The sequence below is a fragment of the Stegostoma tigrinum genome, chromosome 44 (genome assembly GCF_030684315.1).
Source record: "Stegostoma tigrinum isolate sSteTig4 chromosome 44, sSteTig4.hap1, whole genome shotgun sequence".
Lineage (NCBI taxonomy): Eukaryota > Metazoa > Chordata > Chondrichthyes > Orectolobiformes > Stegostomatidae > Stegostoma > Stegostoma tigrinum.
The window spans coordinates 2,059,104-2,069,095 of record NC_081397.1 but is presented as its reverse complement, the minus strand read 5'-3'; the positions used below and the strand labels follow the sequence as shown (position 1 = coordinate 2,069,095).

Sequence of the window (9,992 nt, the reverse complement as noted above, 5' to 3'; positions counted from 1 at the left end):
AGGAGAGTATGGGTTGGGAGGTAGGGAAGGGATAGGTCAGTCCGGGGAGGACGGACAGGTCAAGTGGGCGGGACGAGGTTAGCAGGTCCGAAACGGAGGTGCAGCTTGAGGTGGGAGGAGGGGATAGGTGAGAGGAAGAACAGGTTAGGCAGGCTGGTACGAGCTGGGCTTGTTTTTAGATGCAGTGGGGCGAGCGGAGATTTTGAAGCTGGTAAAATCCACATTGATGCTATTGGGCTGCAGGGTTCCGCAGCGGAATATGAATTGATGTTCATGCAACCTACCGGTGGCATCATTATGGCACTGCAAGATGCCCAGGATGGTCATGTCGTCTGAGGAATGGGCCCAAGCTATGCCTGCCTCTTTGTGGCTTATGTGGAACAGTCCCTCTTCCGCACCGACACTGGCCCCAAACCCCACCTCTTCTTCCGTCACATTGATGAATGTATCGGCGCTGCCTCATGCTCCCAAGAGGAGCTCAAACAGTCCATCCATTTCACCAACATCTTCCATCCCAACCTCAAGTTCACCTGGACCATCTCCAACACATCCCTTACCTTCCTGGACCTTTCTGTCTCCATCTCAGGCGACCACCTATAACCGATGTCCATTTCAAGCCCACCGACTCACACAGCTACCAGGTATACACCTCCTTCCACCCACCTTCCTGCAAAAATTCCATCCCCTGTTCCCAATTCCTTTGCCTCTGCCGCATCTGTTCCCAGGATGAGGCAATCCACTCCTGCACATCCCAGATGTCCTCGTTCTTCAAGGGCCGCAACATCACCCCCGCAGCGATCGAGAACACCGTCGACCGTGTCTCCCTCATTTTCCGTACCTCATCCCTCACACCACGCCGTCGCAATAATTGCCCCAAGCGAATCCCAAAGTCCTCTGGCTTTCTGTAAGAAGGCAACAAGTTGTGGTTGATGGAAAACATTCAGCCTGGAATCCGGTCACTAGTGTTGCGCCTCAAGGATCTGTTTTGGGACCACTGCTGTTTGTCATTTTTATTAATGACTTGGATGCAGTCATTGGTGGATGGGTAGTAAGTTTGCAGATGACTCTGAAGTCGGTGGAGTGGTGGAGAGTGTGGAAGAATGTTGCAGGTTGCAGGGAGACTTGGATGAACTGCAGAATTGGGCCAAAAGTTGGTAAATGGAGTTTAATATGGATAAATGTGAGGTGATTCACTTTGGGAGGAATAATAGGAAGGTAGAATACTGGATCAATGGAAAGATTCTTGGTAGTGCGAATGTGCTTTGGATCATGTTGTCCATGTACAGAGATCCATGCAAGTTGCTACCCAGGTTGATAGTGCTGTTAAGAAAGCTTATGGTGTGATAGGTTTTATTGGTAGAGGGATTGCGTTCCGGAGCTGTGATGACATGATGCAATTTTACAAAACGCTCGTGCGGCCTCATTTGGAATATTGCATGCAGTTCTGGTCCCCCCGATTACAGGAAGGATGTGGAAGCATTGGAAAAGGTGAAAAGGAGATTTACCAGGATGATGCCTGGTCTGGAGCGCAGGCCCTATGAAGAAAGGCTGAGGGACTTGGGTCAGGTCTCATTGGAGAGAAGGAGGGTAAGAGGTGATTTAATAGAGACATACAAGATGATCAGTGGATTAGATAGTGAGAGTCTTTTTCCGAGGATGATGACTTCAGTTTGTACAAGGGGGCATAGCTACAAATTGAAGAGTGATAGATTGAAGACAGATGCCAGAGGTAGTCTCTTTACTCAGAGTGGTAAGGGCGTGGAACACCCTGCCTGCCAATGTAGTTAACTCAGCCACATTAGGGGCATTTAAACAGTCCTTGGATAAGCATATGAATAATGATGGGATAGTGTAGGGGGAGGGGTTTAGATTAGTTTGCAGTTCGGAGCAATATTGAGGGCCGAAGGGCCTGTTCTACGCTGTATTGTTCTATGTTCATTACCACCCCACCAACCTCCAATACAATGCGACACTTCTGCCATCTACAATCCGACTCAGCCACCGAAGACATTTTTCCCACCCTACCCTTGCATGCCTTCTGGAGAGACCACTCTCTCCATGACTTGCTTGTCAAATCCCACCACGCCCTGCAACCACAGGAAGTGGTTGCACTTGCTACACTTGCTACACAAGCTACACTTGCCCCCACACCTCCTCCTTCACTCCCATCCCAGGCCCCAAGTTGACTTTCCACATCAAGCAGATGTTCACCTGCATGTCCGCCAATGTGGTGTACTGCATCCGCTGTACACGGTGTGGCTTTCTGTACATTGGGGAAACCAAGCGAAGGCTTGGGAACTGCTTTGCAGAACATCTACGCTCGCAGTAAACAACTGCACCTCCCAGTCGCGACCAGTTCAACTCCCCTTCTCATTACTGTGTCCTCAATTTCACCCAGGAAGGCACTGTGTAATGTGCATAAATGTTAGGTTATACACATTGGTTGCAAAATAAAAGGAAGGCACTTTATTTTCTGGACGTCGATAAATGAACACAGTGGAATTTGCAATGAGACCAGAGTGCCCTCACAAATCAATCACTGAAATTAAGCATGTCGGTGTAGAAGGCAGTGAGAAAGGCAACAGGTATGTTTTCCTTCATGGAGAGAGAATTAGAGTACAGGAGAAAAGTAGAAATTGTAACAATTTAACAGAGCATCTGTGAGACAACATCGAGAATACTGACAGCAGGTGTGGCCTCCTTATCTGTGGAAGGATGGTGTTACTATGAAGGTAGCATTAGTGGGCAGATTGCTGGGATGGAAGGAGAGATTGAATTGTTTGTGAACTTACGTACTTAGATTCTGAATAATGAGGGATTTTCTTAGAAATCTGTAAGAAACTGGCAGACATAAACAATGTAAATGCTGGAAAAATATTCCTGAAGGTGTGAATGACATTTTTCAGAGATGGGATAGGGCATTTAGGGCTGAGAAAGTGAGAGATTTCTTCACACAGAGAACGGTATGCCTCTGGAATTCTCTACTGCAGAAATCAGCTACATCCAACACACTATATATGATTTCAAAATGTTATAGGGTGTAGCAATTGTGACTAAAGGGAATCTAGGTATAATTGGCTTAATGGCAATAGAGAGAGAGTGAGGTGGAGGTCTGTTTGTTTTTAACCCTGGGGGCCTGTCACCAGTGGTTTCCACAGGAATTGGTACTGGCTCTGTTTTTGTTTGCCATTTATAAAAATGATTGGAATCAGAATATAGAAGGCATGGTAAGCACGTTTGTGAATGCTGGCAAAGTTAGTAGCACAGTGAGTGGAGAAGGTTTTCTGAGATTGCAAAGGGATCCTGATCCAATCGGTTGGGCTGCAAAATGGCGCTCAACTGGATAACTGTGAGGTTTTGCATTTTGGTGCAACATACAAGGGTAGGCCTTGTACAATTAATGGGTAGTGTTGCAGAACAGAAGGGCCGAGAATTCTTTTCAGTCTGCATCACACCTCAACAGGAAGGCGAAGAAGGTGTTTGGCACGCTTTACTTCACTGCTGAGTCCTTTGAGTATAGGAGGTGACAATCACATTGACGTTACACAGGGCATTGGGTGAGGCCATTTGGCCAGTTCGAGGAAGGACAGTGTTAAGGTGGAGACGGTTCAAAAGAGGCTCACCAGTAATTGCCGAGTATGTAGTTTTCGAGTTATAAAGGGAGGATGGAAAGGCTGGGAGTTTATTTTTCACTCGAGTGTAGCATGTTGAAAGTCAGCTTACAGAAGTTCATAAAATAATGAGGGGGTGAGACAGAGTTAATGGCAGTTGTCTTTTGCCTGGGATGGGGGTAATTGAGGAGCGGCGTGAACATTTTTACAGTGACAGGAGAGATATTAAAACAAAAGACACGAGGGTTTTATTGTCACAGAGCCGGCTGCGAGTGGAGTGAACTTCCTGAGGAAACGACCCATGTGTCTACAAATACAGCCTTGAAACGGCGTTTGGATAAGTAGGTAAATATGACAGGTTTGAAAGGAAACAGGTAAGGGACAGGCAGGTGGAACTAGTTCAGTTTGGCATTATATTCGGCATGTTATGGTTGGACTGAAGGTTATGCATCCTTGCTGAACGACTCCATATGAGAGAAGAACGGACACAGGCTATTGAGTTAGATGACCTGCCATTTTCATGAGTTGGAGGAGTGGTTTGAAGGGCCGATTGGTCAGGCCAAGTTGCCATTATATGTGTTTCTATGTCTGATTACTCCCAGAACCGATGTTGAGTATTGTCACCGGAATGAAAATTAAATAAAAACTGATCTGGGTGATCAATATAACTTCAAACCAGATGATTGGCTTTTGCAGCTGAATGTGGGGAAGAGCGAATCTCCGGCAAACCGGCCTCAGAAAGTTTAAGAGTTACTGAGGGGAAAATCTCCAACAACTCCCTGATATCCGAGCAAAAGCTGAAAGGAAAACAAATTATATCCTTCCACATTTACATCTGGCCATATTTCTGGCCTGTGACTGTGTGAATGTGAATATTGAATCAGAGAGACTGTGGGAGACGGGCGGGCGGGTTAGTCTAACGTCACTGTGTTTGTCTGTCCGCTCATATCGTGATATTTCCGAATCTCTCTTGTGCAGATCGAAAATATTTTCAATTCCACTTGTCCACCTGCTCCCCCACTAAACCCGAAAGCTAGAATTCAAAGCTGTGTATTTGTTGATTTCAAGATTTCAGTCCAAAAGTGAGGATAATGCCAGCGCTCAGCTCAGAGAGGGCGATCAGTGCAACAGCAAAATGCGTGTAACTCGACAACGGAGCCGTCAATTCGAGTGAAAACTTTTTGGCCGCAAACCTTCCCGTGTCATGGTCAGGAACGATCGAACCTGGCTCTCTGGAGATGCGGAATTGCAGAGGAATTGGAGAGTTTCTGCCGAGAGAGAAACACAGAGAGGCAGCAGGAGCAGGGAGCTGAGGGCAGGTTGTCTCCGCGCCGTCCGCTCGCTGCCTTGAAGTTGCTCAGTGCCGCCACCAGCAGCTTCATTGCTGACCCAGTTCAGTCTGACAGAGAGAGATTCAGCGCAGAGTTCCCGACATGAGCGAGAGTGCAGCCGCCGAAACGGCTCCTCCAGCCTCCGCCAGCACCAAACCCAAGGCTCCCAAGAAGAAGAAGGCGGCGGACCCCAGGAAAAAAACAGCCTGTCCGGGGTTGGGCGAGCGGATTGTGAAGATTGTCGGGGAGAACAGCGATCGGAAGGGGACGTCTCTGGCCGCGAGAAAGAAGGCGCTGCAGAGAAGCGGGGTCAATGTGGAGAAGCAGAATGCACAGATCAGGATGGCTACCAAGAGGTGCCTGGCGAAAGGCTCCCTGGTTCTGGTGAAGGGCCAGGGCGTCTCCGGCTCCTTCAAACTCCCAAAGAATCAGGTCAAGGCAAAAGTGGGAAAGAAGGCGAGACCCGCAGCAGCCGCCAAGAAAGCAGCTGTGAAGAAAACAACGGCCAAGAAGGTGGCAGCGAAGAAATCCCCAGCCAAGAAAGCAACAGGAAAGAAAGCGGCCGCCAAGAAGGCAGCAACGCCAAAGAAAGCGGCGAAGAAAGCAGCGCCTCAGAAAAAGACTCCCGTGAAGAAGGTGAAAAAGACCAAGAGCCCCAAGGCCGCAAAACCGGCCCCGAAATCGGTGAGAACGAAGGCGAAGGCCAAAGCGAAAGTGACCAAGAAAGCAGCAAAGAAATGAAGCAGTCGGTGTAACGTGTCACCACCTGAACCCAAAGGCTCTTCTCAGAGCCACCCACATCTCTCCAGGAAAGAGCTGAGCCCGGATCAAATGATCCCTGAGAGAACAAGGTGGAGAGCTGGCTGGACATAACAGGTCAAGCAGCATCAGAGGAGCAGGAAAGCTGACGTTTCGGACCTAGATCCTTCTTCCTGCTCCTCTGATGCTGCTCGGCTCGCTCTGTCCATCCAACTCTACACCTTATGAAACATTGTCCAGCATCTGCAGCTCCGTCTATAAGTCAAATTATCCCTGTCCCGGTTCCGAGTGCAGACAGAGCATAAACTTGAATTGATTCTATTAACTCAAATATCACATTTCCCAGAGCGGAGACTGAAAATGAGGATGGTATCAGGTCGGGAGGGTCACTGGAACTGCATCTGGTTATTTCCTCCCACGGATTGTAATTCTGCCCAGGCACTAATGTCGCATATTGCAGTATAACCCTTCCAGGAATGATATTTTATCTAACTTTGATGCTACGATCTCTGGCGATGTTTTAACGGTTATTCCTTCCATTTGCCTGCGAAATGCATTTCAGGCAGCAATTGCAATTACAAATTAAACATGCCCCGAAAAAAAAGGGATTCTGTAATTAATCGCTTTGAAGTTGTTTCAATTGGCGGGTTTGATAAGAGTGATTAACCACGGTTACCCAGCCGGTTGATCAGTTTGCCTGGGCTGTATTAAACCCCGCGCTTCCCTCCTGAATGGTACATACAGATCAGGCAATGATCCCGTGTCCGGTCCGCGCTGCCTACAAACTCGGTTTTTAAAAAATGGGGTTAACAGCGCATGCGTGAGGCTGGCCCGGCCCCCAATGTTGCTTTTTGATGACCAGGGGAGCGCATGCGTGAGGCCCTCCCCCTGCGCTGTCATTGAGGGGCATTTACTCAGTGAGTGGAAGAGGTTTGTTTGAAACAGACCGCAATGGAGAGACCAGCGCCCAGGGAAGCGAGGGAGCAGCAGGCTCCTTCCGGCAGCGCATCGAGATGTGAGTCTGGGACACAGAGGGGGGCTCCGAGACCGGCATTGATTCGGGCTCAGTTCAGGGAGAACCCGGGTCTGTTGGTAAGAGGCCGAGCGGGGCAGGAACTGGTCCCGGAGCTTGGAGAGAGAGCGGCCTCGGGGCGGGGAGAGAGAGGCCTTTCTCGGGCTGTGTGTGGGCCTGCTGAGGGAGACACAGCGGCAAGAAGCTGCTGGGGGTCAGTCTTGTAGCTTTTAGACTTCTCAACACTGACAATTCACTGTTTGGCTGCTGTTTCACGCTGTTAGTTGCGAGTTGCCGGGAGCGGGGTTTGGGCGGTGGACGTGGAGTGGAAGACCTGTAAAGGACGCAGATTGGAGTTAACAGCTCATACGTCTCGGGAAAAATATTTGGAACAGCGGCTGTTGTTCTTTCAACAGTCAGTGTGTTGGGATCTGGTAACATGAGCTGTGTCAACGGTGCAGGATCTTCAGGTAGCACCGTAGATGGAGCTGTGCAATTATTGCTCAGTTTCTGAATCTCTCTCACTTGGTATCGAATTACATATTTAAAAACACAATCCTCAGCCAAGGAGCAGCTCGATGTAAGAATTGAATCAGACTTGTGTTTAAATTGATGCCTTTTAAAGAACAGACACAACTCTCATGACACAATGTTGTGGTCCAACAGGCTTATTTAAAAATCATAAGCTTTTGGAGTTCTGCTGCTTTGAGAGGTGAAGTTCAAGAAAAGAAACATCCTAATAACTGGTATCTGAATATGTTAATCTGTTTGATATTGTCAAATTTGACTGATGTTGATTTACGAGAGACATCTCTTCTGTCTTCCTCCAGGCAAAATACTTGAAACCAGTTGATGCAATATTTCCTCAGTACAAAGCCGAGTGTGCGCAGTTGCTTCCAACTAACAGCAGGCACGTTCCTGTGATCAGAATGGAGAATATCTTTCCCGTAGTCAGAGCGGATTGAATCAGACTTAGATTGAGCTCAATTTCCAGAGACTTGACCGAGGAAACAACCACCCAATCCCAACTGAGAAAAGGCAAGTTTCTCTTTGTAATGTTTCCATTGCCAATTGACATCCCGCTAGTTCCAATTAACATCATTCATAGTCCATCAACATTCACATCTTTGACATGTTAACGGGTGACTCTTTGTTGAAAGTACTCAAACAGGAACTGAATCCAGTTTATATTTAGGAAATGTACTTTGCCTCAAACTGGACAGAGAGAGACTCCTCCTACCACCCCCTTGATCATGACCCTGCCCTGATCACCAAAACATCATCTCCCAGACCATCCACAACCTCAACCCCTCAAGTAACCTCCTGCCAACAGCCTCCAACCTCATCTTTCCCCAACGCCATGTTAACTGTTTCTGCCTCATTCCCAAAATCCACAAACCCGACTGCCCCTGTTGACCCATTGCCTCTGCATGACCCCGCCTCACCAAACTTTTATCTCCAATTATCTCAACTCCCTTTTCTACACCCACTCCCCAAGGCCAGGAACTCCCACCTATGTCTGTGACACCACCCACATCTCCTTCAACCCCCCCCACTCCCTACAGTCAAAGTGGGTGACCATGGGTACCCGCATGGACCCAAGCTATTCTTGTCTCTTTGTAGGATACATGGACCAGCCCATCTTTTACAGCTACACTGGCCCCACCCCACTTCCACCATTATATCGATGACTGACTGCATCGATGCTGCCTTGTGCTCCCACACGGAGCTCAAACAGCTCATCCACTCGACTAACACCTTCCACCCCAAACCTCAAGTTCACCTGGGCCATCTCCAACACATCCCTCACCTTCCTGGACCCCTCAGGTAACCAGCGAGAAACTGATGTTCATTTCAAGCCCACCGACTCCTACAGCTACCTAGAATACACCTCCTCCCACCCACCCTCCTGCAAAAATTTCATCCCCTACTCCCATTTCCTCTGCCTCTGCCGCATCTGCTCCCAGGATAAGGCATTCCACTCCCGCACGTCCCAGATGTCCAAGTTCTTCAAGGACCGAAACTTCCCCCACAGTGGTTGAGAATGCCCTTGACCGCGTCTCCTACATTTCCTGCAACACATCCCTCACACCCTGCCCCCACCACAACCGCCTCAAGAGGATCCCCCTCGTTGTCTCACACCACGCTCCTAGCTCCGGACACAACGTATCATCCTCCAACACTTCCACCATCTACAATCCGACCCCACCACCCAAGACCTTTTTCCATCCCCACCCTTCTCTGCCTTCCGGAGAGACCATTGTCTCCATGACTCCCTTGTTCGCTCCACACTCCCCTCAACCCCACCACACCTGGCACCTTGCCCTGCAACCGCTGGAAGTGCCACACTTGCCCACACACCTCCCTCACCCCGATCCCAGGCCCCAAGATGACCTTCCATATTAAGCAGATGTTCACCTGCACATCTGCCAATGTGGTATACTGTATGCATTGTACCCAGTGTAGCTTCCTGTACATTGGGGAAACCAAGCGGAGGCTTGGGGACTGCTTTGCAGAACACCTCTGCTCAGTTCGCAACAAACAACTGCACCTCCCAGCCATGAACCATTTTAACTCCCCCTCCCATTCTTTAGATGACATGTCCATCATGGGCCTCATGCAGTGCCAGAATGATGCCACCTGAGGGTTGCAGGAACAGCAACTCCTATTCCTCTTGACACCATTGGGCTGCAGGGTTCCCAATGTGGACTTCACCAGCTTAAAAATCTCCCCTTCTCCCACCGCATCCATAAAGCAGCCCAGGTCTTCCCCTTCGCCCACTGCCTCCCCAAACCAGCCCAACCTATCTCTGCCTCCCTAACCTGTTCTTCCTCTCACCCATCCCTTACCCCCTCCTCAAGCCGCACCTCCATTTCCTGTCTACTAACCTCATCCCATCTCCTTGACCTGTCCGTCTTCCCTGGACTGACCTATCCCCTCCCTACCTCCCCACCTATACTCTCCTCTCCACCTATCATCTTTTCTCTCCATCTTTGGTCCGCCTCCCCCTTGCTCCCTATTTATTCCACATTCCTGTCTGAAGGGTCTAGGCCCGAAACGTCAGCTTTTGTGCTCCTGAGATGCTGCTCGGCCTGCTGTGTTCATCCAGCTTCACACTTTTATCTTGGATTCTCCAGCATCTGCAGTTCCCATTATCTCTCAAAGACAAAGACAATATCCTCTTATCATCAAGTATCACTCCATCAAACTCTGCACTCAAGGCATGAACCTCCACCACTTCTGCCACCTTCAATCTCACTCCACTCCCACGGACACTTT

At 49.1% G+C, this 9,992-nt stretch overlaps 1 pseudogene; it reads left to right on the top strand.

The window, feature by feature from the left end:
• LOC132206835 (uncharacterized) overlaps nucleotides 1–9,992 on the top strand; it is a 660,697-nt pseudogene that overhangs the window by 23,962 nt on the left and 626,743 nt on the right.